At 42.3% G+C, this 25615-nt stretch overlaps 2 long non-coding RNA genes across 2 annotated transcripts; one reads left to right on the top strand and one right to left on the bottom strand.

Moving 5' to 3' along the window:
• Positions 1-491: 491 nt before the first annotated feature.
• Positions 492-24259, bottom strand: LOC122466101. Its single transcript, XR_006291364.1, has 3 exons — positions 24080-24259; positions 18153-18553; positions 492-718 (listed from the first exon to the last, which is right to left on the bottom strand). It is a non-coding gene; the product is annotated as an uncharacterized LOC122466101 (long non-coding RNA).
• Positions 4748-7652, top strand: LOC122466102. The gene is made up of 2 exons (XR_006291365.1): positions 4748-4895; positions 7060-7652. It is a non-coding gene; the product is annotated as an uncharacterized LOC122466102 (long non-coding RNA).
• Positions 24260-25615: the final 1356 nt, after the last annotated feature.

Genomic DNA, 25615 nt, shown 5'->3' with positions numbered 1-25615 from the left:
GCTCCAAGTAATGCTGTGGGTTGGTTTGGCCCTCAATCAGGCTAAGAATCAATGAGTAGTTGAGTGGTGTCAAGCAACCTGTACAGACAGAAGATCTGGGCCTTGGGGCCCACTTACATTTTAAAATGTGTACAGAATTTTTAATTTTTTGGCACTGAATTCCCTCGTGAATACTGGTGTCCAGCCCCTGTCACTGAAGAGTCACAGTAATTACCAAGTCTGCTGCCTCCAAAGAGACAGTGTACAAAGCATCTTACTTGATTCGCCTGAGAAGACACCCTTTCCTTAATATCACAGCACTGACATGACATTATAGTATACTTGTAAAAGGAGAATAAGTTTATTAACAATGAATGGAGATTTACAGATTCAAATGAGTATTGAGTAAGAATAATGGAAACAATGATGCTTACAAACAAAACTACATGTTTCTAAGACATAATCACAACTTTTAACAGTTTAAGACCTGTATTTACAATAAGCTTCTCACCTAAAGCAACCTCTTGTCATTGCCAGCTCCAGCCAGGATCCAACTTTCATGGATGCAAAAAGCACTGTCCCTTTTGCTCCCTCAGTGGGATGACCAAGGGGTTCTTTTTCCTTCTTCTCCAGCAAACTTTTGAAATGTATCTCCACATAAGATCCTCCTTCCCAGCTACTTGTGTTCCAGTATGCTTACATCGTGCTGCTTTCTCATCCTCCTGTTGACTTGTTCTTCCTGTTAACCTCAAAGGCAAATGAACTCCCATTATATTTGGCTAATCCTACCTAATTTATGTCAGAGATCTAGGTAGACAGGTAAATAAATACTCCTTTGTCTGGGAAAAACTTGTTCATCAACCCTGCCTGATTAAACATATTTTAGTAAATACATATAAATTTTTGAATAGCACTCATGCATACATCTCTCAATGCTTATGATGACCATTATGCTATAGGCTTTCATTTGATATCTTACACCACCTTCTTTACAGACAAATACCATGCCAACAATGTGTTAGGTGTAGTTTGTCAGGCCCTGGCAGGAGTTGCTGACAGAATAATGAACACCCAATGGGCCTCTGTGTCACACAGTTATAGTGTCTGAAGCAGGACAAGACCATTAATTGATATAGAAAGCAGAAAGAACAGAAGAGGTGGTGGTGGTAAATTCTTTAACCCTGACCTGCACTGATCATCCACCCTCAGGAAATCAGTCTTCTTTGAAAATGGGTCTCGACTGAGCACCGAAAATCAATAGATTTAAAAAAAAACTCTTGGCCCATATTTGTAGGTAAAATCGGATACTTTAATACACAAAATATTCAGTGCAATTAGTCTTCATTAAGGGCTTGTCAGTTTTAATTTTCAAACATTTTCATCCAATTTAAAACTCTAAGATGAGAGATGAAGTGTAAACTTCTTATGACTCTCAACCTTTCCTTCTCTGCTCTTAAATGAGTCCTCTCCCACTTTCTCTGTCTTCTCCTGATGAGTGACAAAAGAGATTCCCCTTACTCCAGTGGGTGGAACATAGCTCTCAGTGGGGGTGGGGGGGGAAATTATCTGAGTCTGTTGACTCATCCATAGGGGATGTCAGTGCAAAGAAAGTCATAGCAGAGAATACTACATTTTTCACTGGCTTCTGTCCAGATCTAGAAGGAGAAGGGAGTCAGAAAAACAACTGGGTTTGTTGAAAGTAGCAGTTCATCTACTTCATGTAAAGGTTGCCTAAAATCTTTGGCCACAAAATATGGGAAATGTCGCAAATTTTTATGCATGTGAAAGTAAGGAGTTGGAAACAGTTGCTAGAACCTGTTACACAAGCAGGTGCTAGTCCAAGCTTCTAGTCACACCCCTGCGTATGCCTCTGAATATAGATGGACAACATCTTCAGATGAATACTGATAAGCTTGAAAAAAATTGTGTGGGGATTTGGTGATCCACACAAGGTGCCGAAGAGATTTCCAAATGCCTGAATCCATGTTTTCAGATGAAATGCTCCTGAGCTAACCCACCATTCCACTGGACCTCTTTCATAGCCTCTTTCTTTTCTCTAACAAAAAGAGGGTTTCCCTTCCAATTTCTTGTTCTCTGATTTAAACACACACACACACACACACACACACTCTGCCTCTGTTGCAGGACAATGGCTTCGTATATATTTTGGGATGCAACTGCTCCATATTTTCAAATTACCATTCGGTGTGTTTCCCTACTTCGTTATTTAACACGCAGGTAGAGTATTTTGGTATGACTGCTATTTTCTTGTGTCTTCGGAAGGCATTTTATGCTCGTCAGTACTTAGTTACAATGAGCTGAATCCCTCAGTTGCAGCAGTGAGTACTAAACAGGAGTAGTTACACTCCTGTGAATGAGTGCTCACCAATACAAGTAAGAGCTACATGATCTGGCCTTTTGTAACTGAGCCATTCATGACCAGTAGTGTGGGATCAAGTCCTGCTCCAGTTGAAGTAAATGGCAGAATTGCCATGCTCTTCCACTGGAGCAGGATCAGCTTCCTGCTGCTTTCCAAATCTCACTGCTCAAAGAACGATCTGTTATAGTACAGATGGTCTTGACCTGCAGAGATAGACCAAAATTAACCTCACCTACTCTCCCCCCACCAAAAAAAATTCTGACACAATGCTAGAAGACAGCAGAAACTTTTACCGCTGAAGCAGCATCTTCCCCATTTTCTACTGTAGCTGCAATTTGCCACTGAATAATCTGTACAGAGCTGATTGCTGGGAGTTCATTATTTATATTTAAAGATGCGCTATTGTTAACCAGCTTCTTGTATGATCTGTTATCTCAAATACATGGGGACAGGCTGCTAAGCTGTCTGGCAAATTTTAGCAAGCCATTCCTCATAAACCAGAGTACAGGTTCTCTCTCAGAAATCGATCTTCCAACTAGCTGTTGATTTTAGCTATATATGAGCACTGTAATTGCAGCTTGTAGGCCAGATGTCATCACAGATGCTAGTGGTGCAGGGGGTGCTGCTGCACCCCCTGGCTTGATGTAGTAACAACAACCCAAAAACATGGTTTCTGCCTTCAGCACCCCCACTACAAATATTGTTCCAGCACCACTGGATGTCATCTGGCTCAGATGTAGGATTTTACTGGAAACTCAAATGGTAATTATTACAGGAAGTAATTTGCTGTTCAGGTAAATGCTGAGATATTGTGGTGGCATTTTCTTTAAGTTCTGCCAGTTGTAAAATCTCCCATAAAAGTGAATTATGTTTGTTTCAATGCACAACAAAACAATGGAATAGCAAATAATTATACCCATGACTCCAGATAACGTTTGTTGTTGTGGCAGTTCAATATTTGAAGAAAACAAAACATTGTGGACGATAAAGTGCACTTGAAAGAGCTGAATAAAACTAAACAGCTGCTAGTTTTGCAACAAATTATGTAATTTCATAAATCATATTTTTATACAGAGTAATATCGCCAGGTAATACATACACACTTTAATTTCATTATCAGCTCATTGCTTTTTTTAATACTATATTTGTTTTTACTTAGTGCCCACATACATCCTTTCTCATATAATAGTTAAACTGCAGTACTGGTTTTTTGAAGTTATAATTTCTATAAAAATGAAATATCTAATGCCAGGTACCAACATCCTTTAACAATATCGATAGCAGTGATGGTATTTCTGTTTATTGTAGTGATTTTGAGTTACTTTTCCAAGCCCAACCAATTTTCAGTTACTACTTTGATATCCTACCATTCCCTCTGTTTGACATATGGTTTTCGCCAACATATGGAAGTAATATTTCATATTCCACTTAGTACCTCTTGTTAAATCTCCAATTTTACTGTAGTTCTTAGTTCTTTCAGCCTCTATCTAGTTTGCTAAATCCAATTTGACTCTTTATGGAATGCCCAGGTCCGTCATAGCAACTGCTTCTGAAGCCACATTTTAAAAAAAAGATTGGCTACATGAATATCCACTGCTTTCCAGTGGGGTTATGTAACGATGCAACAACTCACTGGTGAGGCACCTCCTGCTTGTTGTCTCGGGAATTAGCTCTTTCCAACCTTCAGAACACCCTCTGCTGGCCGGTGTCTCGCCTGCCGCTGGCATCCCTGTCCCTCCCGGACCCCAGTGCCCTTTACCCTGGGGTTCTGCCCCAGCAGTACCCCCACACTCTGGGTCTCCCCTCCCCTGGGAAACCCCCAACCTTCTAAACCCACCTTGCCTCAGTGGCTACTGCCAGTCAGCATCTAACCCCCGCTCACAGGGGCAGACTGCAGTGTAATAGCCGCTCATTATTGGCAAGGGGTTAGGACCAGCTACCTCTGCCTACTCTCAGGCTGCCCCTCTGCAGCCCCAGTACCTTTCTGGGCCTTTACCAAGGCCTGCAGCTAGGGTAACCAGATGTCCTGATTTTATAGGGACAGTCCCCAGTTTTGGGTCTTTTTCTTATATAGGCTTCTATTACCCCCTATCCTGTTTTTTCACATTTGCTGTCTGGTCACCCTACCTGCAGCCTGGGGGTTTACCAGGCTGGAGCTCCCCAGCTCCCTTTGCCCTTCCCAAGCACTGCTCCGCTTAAGGTACCTCACTTTCAGCCAGCTACCCCTTCCCACTCCAGGGCTAGAGTGAAACTCCTTTGCTTCTGGCCCACGGCCCTCTTATAAGGGCCAGCTGGGCCCTGATTGAGCTGGCCACAGCTGTGGTCAGCTACACAGTCAGCTTCCCCCAGCTTCTTCTCATGCCCCTTATTTTCAGCCACAGCCCTCTCCAGGGCTGCTTTTACTATTGGCTCCTCTAAGGAAGCCCTCTCCCAGAGCTGTTTTAACCCCTTCAGGGCAGGAGCGAGGTGACTACCCCGCTACAGGCTACCATCAAAAAATAAGGTATGGTGTCCTGAGCTTCCCTCGCTAAGTCTGGTAGGTACCACTGCTATGAAATATGACAGCTTCCAGATGTTATATTGCACAGGAATTCTCAGATTAAGACAATTCTGTGACAGTTTAAGTGACCAAATCATCCAGAATGCTGATTTTTACATATTTTCTTGTGACAGTGCTTCCAGGGCCTGATCCTGAAAGATGCTGAGCATATCATAGGAGGTGCTGAGTGCCCTCAAGTCCCTTCAAAAATCAGATGTTTCAAATGAGATTTAGAAACTTGTATCAAGTATCTTAGATCCTTGATTTTTAAGGCCACAAAAATTTAAGCTCTAGGGCATTGGTAACTGAAGATACTCTATGTTTAGAGATGTGTTAGACATAGGCACAGCAGTTGAGGAAATTAGTATATTTAGGATGGGAAATCCCTTTAATACCCACACTAATTAGATCAGAATGGTCTTTGAGGAGAAATATAGCTAGTGTAGAGAACATATTGGTTTCCAATAGTCTTCATGCCTGAGCAAAAACATCTGCTAAGAAAACTAATCATACTGAACTGAATATTTTAATTAGAGATCCAACTGAGATTCAAAAGATTAAAATACGAAGTAAGGAACCCAACCCCTCTATATTAATTGGAAGTATAAAAGGGTCTTAAGACACAGCCTTTAAGTGCTATCTTGATGATCCTGCACCCATGAGATAAATACAAAGTTTTCCATAAATCTCTGTGGAAATAGGTTCAAGCCCTAAGCATTCAACCTACTACTAAATTACATGAAAGTCTTCAAACAGTGGTGGCTGCTCCCACTGTCTCATTTTGGTGGTATACCTTTGACTAAGGGTATTATTTCCTCACCAGCTAAATTGCGGCTTCCATGTATATTATGTAAAGACATCCAAGAGCTTAACTGTGTGCTGATAAGATTTATTTTGGGCAGGAAAGTTTCCACCTGTTGTTCCAAAGAGACTGGTGCTGCCTACTGATCTTCTGGGAGCCAGTTTTCCAGACTTCAGACCCTTTCCCAAATTCTTCATGCAGTTGATTGGCTACATTATTTATTTTAAGAAATTTAAATATATTCCTATTGAGCAAAGAGCGACAGTCTCCCTGTGGCTTCCCTTCCACCATCACGTTAAACATAACTCCTTCCAACCTGGTATTTGTTCTAACCCATTGTTTGCAGCCTCCCCAGTTAAGTCATCTTAAATTGCCCATTACAGACTTTCTCTATTAATACTAAAGAACATTCCAGATTTTTCACCATGGCTTATTCATTTTTTATTTTATTTTGGGCATTTCATTGTTTTCTTAGTGGACAGTTCTTGTTTAATGCCCTTTACTTGTTTATTATGAATTATTTTTATTGTTGTGGCACCTAGAAGCAGGATCTCAAAAATGCAAGATCTCATTGTGCTAGGCACTTGACCAACGCAGAACAAAGACAGCTCCTGCCCCAAACAGCTTACAATTTTAGGCACTAGTTTTGGGAACCCCCGATTTTCCTCCATCCCTCCTCCCCCATTTGCAAGGTTCCCATTTTCTGAAATCATATCCTATGAGAGACTGGATTCCATTTCTGTCTATGTTATTAATTATACAAGCTTCTCAAACTAATTATCTAATCACAAGTTTATGCAAAGCCTTGATTGCCCCATTCTGTGTCCTAACTAGGAAGGATCCCTTGATTAAAGCAGGAACAGAGTTTGGGATTTTCTTGATTACCTCAGATTTGTAGGGAAGTGTTCAGATCTATTCTGTCAATTTCCACCTCCAGTATTATGGAAACAATATATTGTGTGTCTAGGACTTTAATTCCTCCATTTTAGATAGGCAAGGAAAGATCTTGGGGCTTTTAGAAAGGCATGTTACATTTCAAAAATATTTCAGGTTGCAATTTAGACAGAAGTACAATATTATTATTCATGGGACTGCAGTTGTGCCTCAGCTCTTTGGCTGCACATCTGTGATTTTTTTGTGAATGGCATTCAAGCATGAAAGCCTGTTGACCCATTTATTTTTCTCCTGGAGGAATACTGGCAGCTGAATAAATAGCCTAGGTGGTTTCTATCATACAATTTATTTATAGTTCATAAAGCTAAACTTCTTTATAAGACTTAAATCTGTCCAGACATTATACTTTTTGATCTTTACATTATGTACATTTTTGATCATAACAAAACATTCTGTTGCTTTCAGTGTTATTCATTGGGCTAGTTTCACATGGAGACTCAGAAAGTGTGAAACTCCATCACTGAATTTTACCAGAGGAACTTCATCTATTCTACTGGTCAAAGACTGGACTTTTAAGACATATTATTCTATTGTGATAAAGTAAAGTTTATTGTGTTCTATTGATTTTTTTAAAGATACATTTTTTAAGAAGCCAGGAGGAAGAAAGGGAGGAACTGCTCTGCCACACTGGAGAAATGGAGATTGAACTGCAATTGAAGGATGGAGAGGCAAAGCTGTAAGACTAACAACAATGAGAAAGCCTAGTGAAACATGCAACAAGATGAGAATACACCCTACAAGTGTGGAACCATCTTCCAGGACAGATCTCCAGTATATACCACTGATGGGAACCGAGCTGACAAGACCTTGCAGCAGTAATTTGGGCACAAGAGGTGATTAATTTAGTGGTGTATAATCAGCTTCCTATTATTTAATCAAATTTGGCAGACTTGTCCCTCTGTGTCAGCTTCTTCTAGCAACGTGGAAAGGCTGCTTGGCTAACTCTATGAGAACTTGAGGGGTCATTTTGACTGGAAATAAAATTTTGGTTGATTGTTTTCTTGTGGGGTATAGCTCCCTCTATGGTGTGTGACAAACACAGCCAGTGACCACACAGACTGCAGAAAGACTTGTGGTATATGCAGAACTACTGTGTAGTCAGATGTCAAGTCTCCCAAGAGTCTCCTTAAGCAACTGAACACACAGCACAGTTATCCAAGTAGCAGAGGTTCTTTCCATGGGCAGAATAGTCTGGGTCTCAGATTATCAGCCGTGTATTCTCCACATTGGTCTCTGCCAGAATGCAGTCATCCAAGGTTACTAATTCCAAAACAGGCACAGCTTCAGCATTTCAGAGTCCGCACAACAGAATAGGATATTTGGGGCTTTATAGGCTTAAGTAGCCTGTAATGACAGTTCTGGATTGTGCCTTTTCTTAATCCAGGTTTATTGTAAGCATTGCTAGATTGTGGTTGAGAGGAGCAGCTGGGTAGCAGGCAGTAAAAAATGCGGGGTCATCCAGCCAGACCAATGATCACACCTGATGGCTCAACACCAAAATGTACTCAGCTCTCTGGTGCTTAATTCCCTACACAGCTCAGTCACGTAGGGCTTCCCAGCATTTCAAATAATTGGTTATTCTAAGAATGGCATGGCTGGTATTTTCATAGAGTCATAGATTCCAAGGCCAGAAGTGACCACTGTTTACCATCTACTCTGACCTCCTGTACAACAAAGATCATAGAACATTCCCAAAATAACTCCTAGAGCAGATCTTTTAGAAAAATATCCAATCTTGAATTAAAAGTTGTCAGTGATAGAGAGTCCACCACAATGCTTAGTAAATAGTTCCCATGGCTATCAACTCTCACTGTTAAAAGTGTATGTCTTATTTCCAGTATGAATTTTTCTAGTATCAACTTGCAGTCACTGGATCATGTTATACCTTTCTCTTCTAGATTGAAAAGACCATTATCAAATATTTGTTCTCCATGTCGGTACTTACAGACTTAACCTTCTCTTTGTTGAGCTCCAAGTGTCTATCACTATAAGACATGTTTTTTAACCCTTTAATCATTCTCATGGCTCTTCTCTGAACCTTCTCCAATTTATCAACATCCAGTGGTGAGCTGGAGCCGGTTCGCTGGAACCGGTTGTTAAATTTAGAAGCCCTTTTAGAACTGGTTGTCCCACGAGGGACAACCAGCTCTAAAGGGGCTTTTAAATTTAACAACAGGCCAAAAGTGGCACCTTAGGCGCCGACTCCATGGGGGCTGGAGCACCCAAGGGGAAAATTTGGTGGCAGCTCCCTGCTCAGCCCCAGCTCCCCTCTGCTCTGCCTCCACCTCCACCTCTGCCTCCTCCCCTGAACGCTCCATCCCGCTCTGCTTTTCCCCCCTCCCCGCCCCCCCCCGGCTTCCGTCAATCAGCTGTTCGTGCGGGAAGCCTGGGAGGGCTGAAAAGCAGGCAGCAGTTTTGCGCTGAGGCCCAAGGAGGCAGAGGTGAGCTGGGGAGGGGAATGGTTCCCCTGCGGCCCCCCTTCCCCCGGGGTTACCTGCTGTGGCGTGGGTGGCCCTCCTTGCGCCCCACTCCCGCCCCAGCTCACCTCCACTCTGCCTCCGCCTCCCTGGGCCAGAGCGTGAAGCCGCCACCTGCTTCTCAGCCCTACCTGGCTTCCCGTACAAACAGCTGATTCGCGGGAAGCCTGAGGGGGGCAGGGGCGGAGCTGCCGGTGGGGTTTCTGCACCCACCAAATTCTAAAAGGAACGCGGGGGTTGGATGGGGCAGGAGTCCCAGGGGGTGGGGACAGGCCATGACCCCCTCGTGGGGTGAGGAGGGAACCAGTTGTTAAGATATTGGCAGCTCATCACTGTCAACATCCTTCTTGAACTGTGAACACCAGAACTGGACACAGTATTCCAGCAGCAGCCACACCAGTGCCAAATACAGAGGTAAAATGGCCTTTCTACTCCTGATTGAAATTCTCCTGTTTATGCATCCCAGGATTGCATGCATATAAAATGATGGGCTCTAAGTTAGCTGTTACCACTCAAGAAAGATCTTGGAGTATGTGACATACTGGCAAACAATCCAGACTAGTGGAGGGCTGTGTCACCCCTGCCCTGCAACCTTGAATGCCTTGTAATGCCTTTCTGTAGTATTATAGAATCACAGAAGATTAGGGTTGGAAGAGACTTCAGGAGGTCATCTAGTCCAACCCCCTGCTCAAAGCAGGACCAACCCCAACTAAATCATTTGTCAAGCCAGGTCTTAGTTAGCACCTGGGAGTTACAAAGCAGACTTCCAGCATGCAGCCACATCCTGAGTGTTTGTGTATAACTGCAGCCTGCAAGCTATACCCTGGCTCTCACCAGCCTTGGTTATAGCAAGGGTGCCCCAGCATACTCCCAGTCCCAGATCTTCTCCCAGAAATCCATGTCCTGTACTGCCCCACCGTCTCTTGGACAGTGCACATATATTAAGTCTGGTTTCAGAGTAACAGCCGTGTTAGTCTGTATTCGTAAAAAGAAAAGGAGTACTTGTGGCACCTTAGAGACTAACCAGTTTATTTGAGCATGAGCTTTCGTGAGCTACAGCTCACTTCATCGGATGCATAGCATATCGTGGAAACTGCAGAAGACATTATATACACACAGAGACCATGAAACAAAACTTCCTCCCACCTCACTCCCCCGCTGGCAACAGCTTATCTAAAGTGATCCTCAAGTAGAGCCATTTCCAGCACAAATCCAGGTTTTCTCACCCTTTCCCCCCCCCCCCCCACACATACAAATTCACTCTCCTGCTGGCAACAGCCCATCCCCCTTTGAAACCCCTCTTTATAATGCGCATGATAATCAAGGTGGGTCATCTCCAGCACTAATCCAGGTTTTCTCACCCCCCCCAACACCCCCCCCCCTTTTTTTTTTTTTTTTTTCAAAAACCACACACACAAACTCATTCAGCAGGAGAGTGAATTTGTATGTGTGGGGGCGGGGGGGGAAGGGTGAGAAAACCTGGATTTGTGCTGGAAATGGCTCTACTTGAGGATCACTTTAGATAAGCTGTTGCCAGCGGGGGAGTGAGGTGGGAGGAAGTTTTGTTTCATGGTCTCTGTGTGTATATAATGTCTTCTGCAGTTTCCACGATATGCTATGCATCCGATGAAGTGAGCTGTAGCTCACGAAAGCTCATGCTCAAATATATTAAGTCTGTTATTCCTTTAAGGGAATAATATGCCATGTCATTACCTTAAATAGTTACCGAGACACTTCAATTTAAACACACTGGATTAGATAAACCAGTAAAACAAGTTTGTTAACTACAAAGAGAGATTTTATTGAATATAAGTAATGTGGCGTAAAAGTCAGAAATGGTTACAAGAAAAATTAAGATAAAACACTTGCTGGTATGTACTTAAGAAACTGCCTTAGTTGCAAAGCAAACTCTCACCCCACATGCTCCAGCAGATTACTGACCAAACTCTCCAGGTCAGAACCCCTCCCGCAGAGTCTGCTGGCTGTTTCCTCTCATCTTCTCAGGTGCAGAGAATGCAATGGGCAGGGAAAGAGAAAAAGGGTCCCTTGGGGTGTTTGTCTCTCCTTTTAATAGTTTCAGTGCCCTCTTCGAAAAACATTTCCAGCTGAGAACCAGGAGACAAAGAATCTACGTGGAAGGATGTTCCCTACTGGTTTTGTTCACCTGTTTCAAATTCCCTTTTTTTCCTTCCTGCTTGATGACTCTGTTTACGGCTTAAATGCAAATTAAGGCACACACACATTCCACTTCTGCTTGGGCAGGGTGGTGGGGCTTGGAACATGTGTTAATAGCATCATACGGGGAATCTTATAACTTCACATATAATGTTGTCACTTATATTTTATCAGGACAATACTGACCAGCAAATGATGAGTTTTCAAATGATACCTCACAAGGCATACTTTGTACAAAGATTATTACAATGGCATGAAGGGTGTATTCTGTCACAGAATCATTGTGGATAGTTCTCTGAAAATATCTGCCCAATATGCAGCTGCAGTCAATAATCTAACAGAATTTTAGGAACCATTAGGAAAGAGATAGATAATAAGACAGAAAATATAATGCTAGTATATAAATTCATGGTATGCCCAAACCTTGAGTATTGTATTCAGTTCTGATTGCCCCACCTCAAAAAAGATATATTAGAATTGGAAAAGGTATAGAGAAGGGCAACAAAAATGATCAAGGGTATGAAACAGCTTCCATATGAGGAGAGATTACAAAGACTGGGATTGTTCAGTTTAGAAAAGAGACTACTAAGGGGGGATATGATAGAGGTCTATAAAGACGTGAACGGTGGAGAAAATGAATAGGGAGATATTTCTTTACCCCGTCACATAACACTAGAACTAGGGGTCACCCAATGAAATTAATAGGCAGCAGGTTTAAAACAAACATAAGGAAGTACTTCTTCACACAACGCACAGTCAGCCTGTGGAACTCATTGCCAGGGGATGCTATCAAAGCCAAAAGCATAACAGGGTTAAAAAAATAGATAACTTCATGGAGCATAGGTTCATCAATGGCTATTAGCTAAATGCTCAGGTACACAACCCCATGCTCTGGGTGTCCCTAAACCTCGAACTGACACAAGCTGGGACTGAACAACAGGGGATGGATGGATCACTCAGTAAATTGCCCTGTATCAGTCATTCCCTCTGAAGCATCTGGCATCAGCCAATGTCGGAAGACAGGATACTGGGCTCAATGGACCATTGGTCTGACCCAGTATGGCCTTTCTTATGTTCTTATTAGTTCTTTTGCCAATAGCATTGCACTGGGAGTTCATGTCCAGTTGATTATCCTCCACAACCCCCAAACCTTTTTCAAAGTCACTGTTTTCCAGGATTGAGTACTCCATTCTGAAAGTCTGGCTTATGTTCTTTGTTTCTAGATATATAAGTTCATATTTAGTCATATTATTACTTTCACATCTCTCTTTTTCCTTCCAACAATTTCCAGTAAAATGGGACATCAACTCAAGACTTTCCAAAGCTAAATAAATTATCAGGATATGGGAATTATATTACTTCACTGAGGAGCCTTATGAATCATGAAAATCTAAGTAACAGATTCACCTGAGGCAGAGACAAGGGTATAGAGTCTGTCGTATTATTATTATTGTGTGTGGAGCTGGAGACTGGGGGTGCAGGAAGAGAAAGAACATACAAATGAAGTTGTATTTTACTGAAAGTATATTGATTCTAGATGTAACCTAAAACAGATATGTTCATATTCTCGTCCTACAGCGTTCATATACTAAGGGGTGGTGATTAGGAAAATACATTAATAAAAGCTCCTATCTGAAAATGCTGAACTACTGAGGCTCCTGGAATTTCATATTTAGATCGTAAATGCCTTGAAGGCAGGGACCATCTTTTTATTCTGTGTTTGTACAGCACCTACCACAGTGTGGTCCTGCTCCATGACTAGGGCTCCTAGACATGACAGTAATACAACTGTTATGAATAGTTTATTTAATAATAATCATTGTCTATTTGGAGATATATTCCTAGAAGTGATAAGAGTCCAAAATAGTAGCATTCCACAGTTACGGGGGTAGGAATTATTTCTCTCTCTCACTTCTCCCCTTCCCTCTCCACTCCCCCACCACCCAAACACTACACACACACAACACTACTTTGTTGGGACTGAAGATATCTAGCCCTGGCTGAGTCTTGTTTAGCTGCTGAGAAATTAAGCTACACTGCTTACACATCTTTTGAAATGTAGACTTCTGGTTCAGTCCCCTGGGAACCTAGAGCAATGGTCTTTGCATTCTCAACATCTTTCTCAAGTCTACTTTCTAGTGGCCAAGCAACAGAGCTGCTCAGCTATCTAATGTACAAAAATTGACTCAGTTGTTTTTTGTGGCATTGGCCCAACATATGGGTAGTGCAGCAGCTCACAATGTGAGATACAGGAGCTATTGCAACTCAGGCAGGTACAACAATGACTCCTGGAGCAACAAAGCATATGGGAGGAAATATGCCCAATGCTATGCCTCTTGGGGGGTTACAATATACACTCCCCTCCATACTACTGATTAGCTGTGCTGGTGGATATGCCCACTGGGGTGGGGAGGAGGAATGGAAAAGAGGGTTAGGATCCTGGAAAGGAGACACATCAAAAGACAAATGATTAATATATATTTTTACTAGCCCTACTTAGGAGAGTAAGGACTGCAGTTTTTACCAGGCCCATAACAGAAGGTTCTTTGTTCCCTCTCTGCTTTATACATTCATGCAGAGACTGAAGCAGTTGGTTCACATTTAGGAAGTTCTCTCTATTCGGCCTAAATTTTTCTTTGCTTAAGATCATGCCATTTCTGTGTTATGTCTTATCCTCTTATTTGTAAGAGTTACTTATCTTTTGTGTGCTGAAAATATTCAAAAGCAATGTTTGAAAAGTTGATATCAACCCATAGCAAATTCCTGCCTCCTAACTCTACCAGAACAGAAGACCTGCGAGAAGGGACACATATGTTTTTCATTTTAATAAGATAAAAGTCAACTGCCTTTAAGTGCCATTGTTCACTTAACAAATCAAGAGCTGAAAAAAACCTGACCCTACAGGACCTCCTGGATTATTTGTAGATCTTGAGGCAAGCCCAATCTCTTTGTATTCAGAGTTTATGTGTACAAAAGCATTTTTGGTGCCTCTTGCAGATTATAAATCTTTATATTGTTTTTGAAATCTCATTCTTCTGCTTATGTTGTACAATAAATTAGTTACTAATAAAAATGCCCTTGACTGAGCCAACATGGTAGTGCAATAGTGGCTAGTGTACTGCCAGCCAAGGCTTAGGTTGCCTGGCATGCAGCCAATGCAGGTGAAGTAAATTAAAGGGATAGCATGTTTAATGTTGGTGGGAGGTGGTCATGCTGAGAGTTTCTCTCTCTCTTTTTTTTTAAGAACCTCATCCACAGTTGGTAAAATATATAGGTTTCAAAAAGGGAAATCTGGAGATTCTACATGGGAGAACCATAGGTCCCTCCCACATACACCAATACCAACTCCACTATCCAGAATTGTATATGTATGGGGCCTTATCTGCACTTTGGAGTAGCTCCTATTCAATATTTGGTGTACACTCTGATGTTCATAACTCTGAGGTTCTACTGTAGTTGCACCGATGTTGATACCTATGAGCAGCCAAGGAAAAGTCAATTTGTACCAATTGAACGATGTGAAATTTGCCTGTTTCAAGCTGGGGTAAACCCCAATTAGCTCAAAGCCCAGCTTGTTCTTATGTACACTTATGGGATTCAGCGTCAGAAGAGACTGGTTGGTTTGCAAACACCAAGAATCCAGGTTAAGCAAACCTTCAAGCACAGGCTTCAATCCACCCCTATTCAATTTCAAGCATGTGTTTAATTCCACGGACATCAATGGTACTTAAAAACATACCCAGTGTTAAGTGCTGTGCTGTGCTTTGCTAAATAGGGGTGGACTGCGGAATGAGGGCTACTCCTGAGTGCAGGAAAAGGTAATGAGCAGCAAACTGAAATGGTTATTGACTACAGCTGGTCGAGAAAATCCTGACTTTAGATTTTGATAAAAAAAAAAAAAGTTCTGCAGAGACTGTTTGATTTCAGTACAGTTCCTCCAGAAGCGAGGCCGGGGTTCAATAGAACACTTCTTGGTTCCCTGCCAGCTCTTCCACCTGGCTTCTTGGCAGACCCACCTGGCTCACTGCCTCAGAGTGGGAGATCCCAGACCTTCCAGGGTCCAGCAGATAGGACCAGGACTCTATTTTCTTTTGCAGAGAATTTCAAAGGATTTTGTTTGTTTTTGTTCTAAATCAGAATGAAACCAAATTTTTAAATATCAAAATCCTCCACAAAATAGGATTGCCTTTCTCCATACCATTCTAGTAATGACTTTTCACTATGACTTGAATAGAATATAATTACATTTTATTAAACTAAAGGGCATCTCTTACCAAGACCAGGAGGTCAAAACATCAGAAGTCTTGCTTCATGCTGCCTAAAAGAGTAATAAAATGCAATTATATCCCTTTTAGAGTGTCGTGACCCCATTACACATTATTTGAATATGCTGAGCAAGAGCAATCCTTGATGGGATATCACTGGCATTAGTTCCTAGGAAAGCTCACAGTCACTTGTAACATATAGTGTCTCTCTCACTCTTAGCTCGAAAGCTCTCTGTTAATCATCTCTTGATTTAGAGAGATCAGCACTCCCTACCCCAAAAATACCCCTACATTTATTAAATATGTTAGGAATTGTCAGTGAATCCAGGTGAAGATGAATGAGATACTGGTGAACAAACTATGCAGATATACTGACTATATATAGGCTAAGTATTATGGCCAGCCCACTTGACACACTTCTTGTCCTTGAGTGTTAGTTGATCAGTTATACCACGAATGCAAAGGCTTCAGTCACTTGCACACTTATCAGGGTTACTTTCAATATCAAAGTCAGCAGAAGCCATAGCTCAGATTAGCAACATGCATACACTTCCTCCCTTCGCAATAAAGGTTTTGTTCCAGGGGTCAGGGATCCCACCAATCAGTGTGTTCCAATGCTTGTGTTTCCTCTAATCTTTGAAGCAATGAATTCCAGCCTCTGTGATTGACACTGTAATTATGAATTGTCCACCAGTCTTCTAGCTTTCTCTGAGGCACAGCACCTCTAAATAGACATGAGGCACCAGCTGTATTTTAGAATTTCTCTTGATCAAGTATGGTTCAAGCCTCAAAAGGTCTTTCCATTCATGCTCATGAAGCCCATGATGGGTGACCTTCCTACAGACCATTACAGAACTCTCTTGACATGTACCAACCCATTATTAGAACAAAACAGATACTAAAAGATATTCTGAACCCTTGTCTGTACCTCAAAGTTGCACTGGCTTAACTAATTCATTTAAAAAAACAATCTATTTAAACCAGTGGCAACCCCTCCTGTGGGCACTCAAGTCAGTTTACAGCTGGCGTATGTTGATTTAGTTTATGTTGGTAATCTAGGAAAAGGACAGATGGAAGAAAGAGCTGTCCTGGAATCCTTACACTTCAAGACCTGCTCAGACATCTGAGCCCTACACCAGCAGAAGATTCCTGGAGACTAGACAATTTTAAATTGTATAGCATGGAACTATAGGGCTGGAAGGGACAGCCTCCTTACTACGAAAACCCAGAAATGTGTGCAGGCAGCCAGCCAATTAGCATAGGTGCCCCTTGCTTCTTGTCCACATTTGCAGACTTCTACATTCATCTGTAGATGGTAACATTAAAGTTATAGGCCTCATCATGCTGAGAATGATTTATGACTTACATTGTGAGTTTGGCATCAGTTGTGTGCAGCAACAAGCTATGACCTTCCCATTTTTCTGCCAGACCAATTTATGAATGAAGGCACAAGAATAATAAAACCACAGTTCAGTTCCTGATTAGCTGATTATTAGCTACTAAAACTGTGTAAATAGGATTCCAGACAGATTATGAGATATGAATATACATGGATTCCTATCAAAATATTCTTGTTCAGCCTCATAATTCAAATGAGAGGGTTGGAAAGCATTTTCGAGGTCATCTCGTCTCTCACTCCCACGACAGTAAGGCAAGAATTGCCCTATGTATAATTTACCCTGTATTCAGGCTGTGCCCAGAGTATGTCCATGAAAACATGTGGGGGTGAGGGCAGAGGGAGAGTAGTAGGCATCGCAGCAGGCGGCTAATGCTAAGCCCTAATGCATTCCCTTCTGCTGTGGGGCAGTGAGGCTCCTCTGGCACCACATTTCCTCAAGTCCTGCTCATTGTGCTATGGTCCACAGAGATTTGCCACAGAGCTGAGTCTCAGGCCACGCAGAACTGCCTAGGCCCTGTGAATTCCACTCCCGCAAATCCTGTCCCTCCTTGCACAGTCGAACCATACTGGTTCTATTGCCAGGAGACTCAGCACATCTACAGAGCAGGGGCAAGATTTGTCCTTAAATGCATAACTGCACAACCCTGCTTCTGAGATCAGTGGCAACTTTTTCATTGACTTAATAGGAGTGGGACTGGGCTGTGTGGATTGCATCTATTCTATTGCTGATTGCCTCTAGTAATGGTACCTCCATGAGCTTCCTTTAGCAAGTTGTACTGTTGTCTAATATACTCTATCATATTTCTTGAACTCTGATTTAAATTCCCTCTTCTCTAGCTTGCAGCCCTTCCACCTTATTATTCCACACACAGCTTAAGTAATTCCTCCCCCTCTCAGGTGGTATCACGGCATCCTTCACATTAAAACATTTACACCCCTTCCTTTAATTACTTTCTCAGCTGTCTATATTAAATTCTAACAAACTGCCTCCTTTAGCCATGTGCTCTCATCTTTACCAGCTTTTTAGCACTTCTTTGGATGCTTTTTTGCTACTAATTTATTGACTGATTATAAATAGAGATAAGCCTGAAAGTGCAAACAGTCCTCCCAAGAGTGACTTTACTGAGCCCGTGCACAAGAAGAATTACAGCCCTCACCCAGTCTTATATAAAGAGTACATACCAGCATAGATTTCATTATTCATCAGCCTCATGCATCAGGCATAAGTTTGTAGCGTGATTTGATGTTAGTCCCAGATTCTTCTCATCTCTACTCCTCTCTCTGAACACTCACACATTGTGCTTTTAACCAGATATTAGTACTAGAACCAATAATTTCCCAAAAGCTGGAAGAGCCTTCTTTCCTCAGTCATAGCAGCATGGACTAGTGGGTAAGGCACAGGGCTCAGTCATAAGATGAAGGTTTTATTTGTGGCTCTACCACGAATCCTGGGCAAGTGACTGCTCTTATCTGTGTCTCTGCTTCCTTCCCAGTCTCTTTAGACAAAGTTCCTTGAGTCAGGCACCGTCTCTTATGACGTCTTCATATAACACCCTGATCTTGGCTGGAACCTCAAGGCACTACTGTAATGCAAATAATAAACAACAAACATTTATTTTGATATAAAGATTCTTTACAACCTTCTGATATAAAGATTTTAGCAGGGTGGACAGGGAGATGTAGCAGAGACTAAGGGCCTTCAGTGGCAAAAAAACACTTGAGATTATTTTAGGAGATAGGTAATTTCTCTGTCATCCGTGACCATTTCCACCTATAGCTCACAAAACAAAGAAGCATAAAGTTGCTAATTTATTTTGCATTTACATCACTAAACTGGTCTTAGTCATGCTTTTTTCACCCTGGGAAAGGTCAGTGTTTCCCCTAGAAGGCTATCCTTATAGTTAGAGAAAGACACATTGTATATCTTGTCTTTGAATTCAGTCTCACTTTGTCAACAGTGTCCATTGCTTAAAAGAATTTTATTCGGCAAATTTATAGCCGCTGCAGGGCTCACCTTCTCCAGCTACTTCTAAAGGCTAATCCTGAATGTGCAATATATCCAGTAGTGTTTCTCTTACTAGGGTTCCTAGCAAACTCTTTCCTGTACTCAATTCCTTATGGGATCCATGGGCAACTAAACCTAAATTCTTCAGCAAAGCCCAAAATTCTGTGGAATACCATCATAGCGACCTAGAAGTACTGGAGCAGCTTCATTTAAATAAATCTATAGAGGTTTTTTTAAAGAGTGACATATTAAAATGAATAGCACTGTGTTATACGAAATTGGACATACTGTATTTCTGACAGTCCCACTATTGCCAGTTTATAATAGACTGCAGATATTTTTTTAAACGATAAAGCATAACTGCATTGCAGAAATTGTAAGAGGAAAGCTGGAGGTTTTGGAAGCTGGTTAGGGGATAGTTTGGTGTTTGGCAGCCAGAGAGGTAGTTTGGACTTGTGAGATAAGTACATTAGCTAGATGTTTGAGCTAACAAGCTAAATGGAATAGTTATTTTAATAGTTTTCTATAGGTTTCAGATAACACACAGATGAACAGGGTAGGTCTGCTATCAGAGCCATTGTTTCAGGTGATCTGCAGCTTCACGAAGACCACATGGCATTCGTTTACATTTAACTAGAAAATATGAACTATCTTCATGATCATGAAGACTAGAAAATAAAAGAAATAAAAGTTTAGACTGTAGAAAACAATTATTTTTTGTCAGCGAGTTACCAAAAAGCACAGATTCCATGACTACAGGATGTAGAAGGCCTGTTTTATGAGAAAAATGGCCTGCAATTGATTAATGGGGCATGCTTAGAGCCACTCGTGTAAAGAGGGAACCTGTCTGCAATCTTGCACTAAGCAGGTGACATCTGTTATTTGACATACTACCTGCCAGTGTTCCCACATTAGGAAACCTAAGGGAAGCCTGAAGTTGGAGATATTGGATTGGAAAAAGCCCTGATAAACGACCAATGATTAATAATCCTACATTGACAGAGAGATGGACTTGATCCCAGTAGGTCTTTTCCCATCAATAGTATCTAGGATTCTAAGTAAGTCCAGCAAGAAGGTTCTGTAGCCAGTCAATTACAGTCAATTACAACACAAGGTCTGAAAGCCAAATATTGATTTTCCATAGTTTTCCCAGGGTAGAAGACAGCAGAAATTTTTTCACTGAATAGAGCGCAATATATCTATTTTCATTTGATAATATATGGAATGTTATTTTCCATTACTAAATATAAACTCAGTTCTGGTGCCTTAATAGTTTACATATTAAAGTTATATATGCACAACAATAATGCTGGAACAGGCTGCCCTGGCTGACTTTGGAATGCACGGTTAAAAAGGGAAATAATAGTAACAATAGCACTAGGCCAAACCGTACTGTTCAGTCTATTTCCCCCAGAGCCTTTAAAGAGATGCAAAACATTCCATGATGCAAATTTGAAACATCTCTTCTTCCAGTGCACCCTAAAAATTCTAAAGAATAATTTCTAGTGACTTCCAATGTACAAGTTGCCTGTGACAGATACACCTTCCCAACAGAGTTCATAGAACCGTCTTCACGGGACACCTCGATTTGATCATAGCACAGCGTCACAGGCTCTAAGAACACAGAGCTCTTCTGCTGTATCACACTAATGTCATTTCTAGAACCTGGTGGTCCTTGCAGGAGGCATCACTTTTTTTCCCCCTTGTAAGCGTGTAGAGTACCTGGCACAATGGGGACCTAATCGCTGACTGGGATCTCAACACTTTATTGCAATAATACAATTTTTAAAAATGCAGGATTATTTTTGCGAAGTTATGTTTGCAGGTGAGTTGTATTATCTCTAGGCCAAGATACAATAGGAGTTGGAGCATCTCTCTGAGTCATCTCAGGAGAAAGCTGGGTTAAAACTTGTTTATTTTTTATTTAATAAATAACGTCGAACACCAGCGGGGAAGTTTAGACTATACCTACAGTGCATGCATTGGCCCCAGTCCTGCAAGCACTTACGGACTGAAATCAATGGGACTATTCATGGTAATGAAATTAAACACATGTATAAGTGTTTGCAGGAGAAGATGTCCACATGCTTACATACAGTATGTATGTTTTGTCACAGTTTCAAGTAGTTTTCCATTTATGCAGTCTTTCAATCATTTGTTGAGCTCACAGTGCTAATGGGGATTATGAATATTAGTCTCTGTATACAGCTATGATGATCTCTTGTTTATATAGCACCCTTTATCCAGATGGATCCCAAAGAGGTTTACAAAATTCTGTTTGTGTATATATACAATTTGACCCAGCACAGAATTGCAGCTTTCCCAGGAATGGTACAGAGCAGCTGTCTAAACAGTACATAACAATTCGCAACAGTTCAGAGAGGAAGAATACATGATCTAACTGAAGTTGGAAAGGTAATTTAGATCCAGGATACAATAACCCTGCTTAGAATTTGGCCAAGAGATGGAGGCTAACACTCTGATACTTGATAGAAAAAAGTTACTGTAGGTTCTAGAATGAACACAAGTGTTTGGTGCTTCTGGGCTACGTCAGCAAAAACACAGTCCCCTCCATTGGCACATGCTGGAGTATGGGTTCAGTCAGACTTAGAAGTCTGACACCTATTGAAAAACACTTCCTGCAGCATTGTCAGGTTTCCCTGTAAACCCCTCATGCTCCTGACCGTGCCTAACGTTGCTTCACAACACCTAATAGAAAATCTGGGAGTATCTGAACAGAAAAGCAGAAACACCTGCCTGGGCTCAGAATACGGTTATATGTCTAGGCATGTAGTTGTACTTCCAAACTATGAGCCTACTCTAGGGTGGCCAACTTTCTACTTGCACAAATCTGAACACCCTTGCCTCATCCCCTGCCCCGCCCATCCTCTGAGGCCCCACCCTTGAATCACCCCTTCTCCAATGCCCCGTCCCCTGCTCACTCCATCCTCCCCTCTCTCTGTCGCTCACTCTCTCCACCTTCACTCACGTACTCATTTTTACCAGGCTGGTTCAGGGCATTGGGGTGCAGGAGGGGCGAGGGCTCCGGCTGGTGGTGCAGGCTCCGGGGTGGGGCCAGAAATTAGGAGTTCAGGGTGCGGTAGGGGGCTCCAGGCTGGGGCAGTGAGTTAGGATGCGGGAGGGGGTGAGGGCTCTGGCTGGGGGTGTATGCTCTGGGGTGAAGCTGGGGTACAGGAGGGTGCTCTGGGCTGGGATCGAGGGGTTCACAGGGTGGGAGGGGGATCAGAGCTGGGTCAGGGGGTTGGCACGTGGGAGGGGGTCAAGGGTTCAGAGGCTCCAGGCGCCGCTTACCTCACGCAGCTCCCGGAAGCAGCAGCATGTCCCCCCTTTAGCTCCTATGTGGAGGCATGGCCAGGTGGCTCTACACACTGCCCCATCCACAGGCACCACCCCCGCAGCTCTCATTGGCCACGGTTCCTGGCCAATGGGAGCTGTGAAGCAGGCGCTTGGGGCGGGGGCAGTGTGCGGAGCCCCCTGGCTGTCCCTATACGTAGGAGCCGAGGGGGGGACATGCCGCTGCTTCTTGGAGCCATGCAGAGCTACAGCAGGCAGGGAGCCTGCCTCAGCCCTGCTGTGCCGCCGACCAGATTTTTAACGGCCTGGTCAGCAGTGCTGACCGGAGCCACCAGGGCCCCTTTTCGACCAGGTGTTCCGGTCGAAAACTGGACACCTGGCAACCCTAGCCCACTCCTTCAACCCTTGCTCATACATGCTGGAATCAATAGAATCAATCTCATGTGATTAGATCAGTCCCTATTACGGGTTGTCTAAGTATTCATTCAAATAAAGGCCCCAGGTCTGAAACCTATTCATTGAAATGAATAGGGCTTTGCAGAGGCCCACATTAGAAGGATCGGGGCCTTAGTTATTAACTTTTCATTAAAAGAAAAAGCAGATAAATTGAGAATACAACCTTTTTTTCATTATGTAAAAAACCTACAATAATGTGCCAGAAATACAAGATAAAGGAATACAGCAGAGCTGTGGCAGCATATATATAATAGGTTTACAGTATGTATCATTTTTACAACTATATACATTTTTTCAATCAATTGTACTTGGCCCATCTTTCTTGAAATAATTTGGTTATTAACCACACAAATATAGGCCCCCTGGGACCAGTTTGTATCGTTATAGCAAAGCACATGGAAGTCTTTGCAGGTCTGGATCCTTAGCTGACAAACACTCTGCAATGCCTTTTTCTCCCTACAAACCAAATGATCAAGGAGTTGATCTAATCATTTTGAAAATGTTTTCCTTATATAACCTCTTCTGCTCCCCTCCCCTCAAAAGAAAGAAAGCCAGAGCTAATTTTCTTTCCTCCTGTCAGTAGCAGATACCAGCAGGAGTGTTGTTTTTAAATCTTACCGAGGGGCAGCTGCGTCAAGGATATATAGATCTGAAACTGTTGAATGAACTTGGTTGTTTTTTTTTTTAATGTTGAAATTGCAAATGTAAATCTATAAGAGTCAGGAAATGCAGAAGCTAAGGATGAGGTGGACTAGACTATTGCACTCACAAAAACCCACTGAAGACAATGGTGATCTGTGCAGGCACCGTCCAGCCATACACACAAGAAGTCCCAGGACTGAGGTCCAGGACTGAAAGAAACAGCTCTGCCTTTTGAAGTCTTAGGCCCCAACCCTGTGAATGCTTACAGACATGCTTAACTTTACTATTGTGACTAGTTCAGTGGGACTATTTACCATAGTGAAGTTAAGTACACGCAGGATTGGGGCTGAAGAAAGTTTCATTGTTAGAGCAAATTTTTATCTCTTTTAATTAAGTGTAATAACAATAACTGCTGCTGAAAAGGAGTGAAGACAAGCTTCCCTCTTAGCACACCTCCTGCTCTGACTTTTTCCTCCTGATCCCTAACATCCAGGAAAGCACAGTGAATTGAGAAACCTCAGTGCCAGCCAGTCTCACATCTCTACAGGAACAAAAACTATCTCCCCAAGTCTCAGCACTATAACACCTTGACCATTACAGCAACTCTTGGATGTGTCTTCCTGCAGAACCTCACCCCCCTACCTCTGCTATGAAACCTGTCACACTATTTCAGGCTTTTCCTCTCACCTACCTGGAGCAGTCTACCAGGCTTCCAGTTTTTACTCCCTTAATCTCTCACATCTTTGTGATCTGTGCTTCTCTTCCTCCCACCTCTTTGTAGTGGAAAGATCTGCAATATCCATCTTGCTCATTGGGAATGCTATTTGCACTACACTGGTGTTTTAACATTCTCTGGAGCCAAAAGGGCACTATGGTACATTGGGCCTATGGGAAAACCTTACCATTAACCCAGGGAACCTGAGAGAACCTCAGTCCCAGAGGCCATTAAAGGGCTAGTGCAGTGAAAGTTGGAGGAATATATATAAATACTTTAGGATAAAAGGAAGGCAGGCCTCCCATGTTTCCCTTTGGGATATAAAATCAGATTGGAGTAGGGGATCGAGATTTACCAGAAGAGCAGTGAACAAGTTGACATTTCCCCTCAGTTACAGGCTCTTCATATATTTTATTAAAGACCTGGAGCTTGCTGAGTGCACTAATCCTGACATTCATGCTCTGGCCAATCAACAGAAGGGTCAAGTACCAGAATCAAGGGCCCTCTGAAAGAAAAAGCTACCTTAGAAGTTAAGTCTCAGGAATGCCTCAGATGATCTCAGATATCCATTTTATTATCAACCAAACAAAAAAGTGTTCTGAATTCCACTCCTCTCCTAGTGGGGGAAGTGCTTAATTCCTCACAGCTGATCCAGCTTCTGCCTACCCACCCATCCCCCAATCTCCAGGCTAACCTTACAGCATGCAGCTGCGGTCTTTGGCTCTGCTCAGGGCAAGCATGTGAATCTTTGCCCTGGAAGTCCCTGAGCTGGTTATTATATACCTGCCCTCACATTCATTTCAGTGGAGACAAAAGCAGATGGATGGTATTTTGTTTAGAACAAACCCCAGTAGAAAATAGTACAAGATGCTGTAAGGTCAGTTACTGCACCACAAACTTTTGATCAGATAGTGAAAGAGAATTAAGTTGGTGACTGAGAAGGGGCATGGTAAGAACTATTTTGAGTTCATTTGTCTCTTTGAATTTCTGCTCTTCAAGACCTTTCAGGCAGAAGCTTTTGCTTCTGTTACATTCTTTGTTTTTTGGGGGGTTGTTTTAAGCTGTTCTGAAACATGAAGCAGAAAAAGCCAGCCTTTTTATGACTGAAAAAGGAGGAAGATGGACCCCTGGAAATGCTGACATTTCTGAAAACAAAGCTTACCCATTTCAAGTACAAATAGAATGTTGGCAAACAAAAGGACACTGAATCACGAGGAATGTTGAGAAACTTAAGACACAAGGCCTGTGATGAGCATTCACCAACAAATAGATACTGTGATGCAGCTGAGTACCACAACTGACTTGTGATATACATCCCAGCTGTTTGAGACCTTGACAGACACTGGTGCATAATGTGTATGATTTCAATCCTTCTCCTGAGGATCCCTGAACACATGATAACAGCAGGGGTGCACTGACCAGCTCCGGATCTGAGGTTGACTGTTTTAAGCCAAGAATAACTCCATTGTCTTCTGTGGACCTTCTCTGGATTTATGCCTCATGGCAAAATCA

Source organism: Chelonia mydas, chromosome 1, assembly GCF_015237465.2.
Source record: "Chelonia mydas isolate rCheMyd1 chromosome 1, rCheMyd1.pri.v2, whole genome shotgun sequence".
NCBI classification, from domain to species: Eukaryota; Metazoa; Chordata; order Testudines; family Cheloniidae; genus Chelonia; species Chelonia mydas.
The sequence above is the reverse complement of the archived record's forward strand: the minus strand, read 5'-3'. Positions and strand labels throughout refer to the sequence as shown.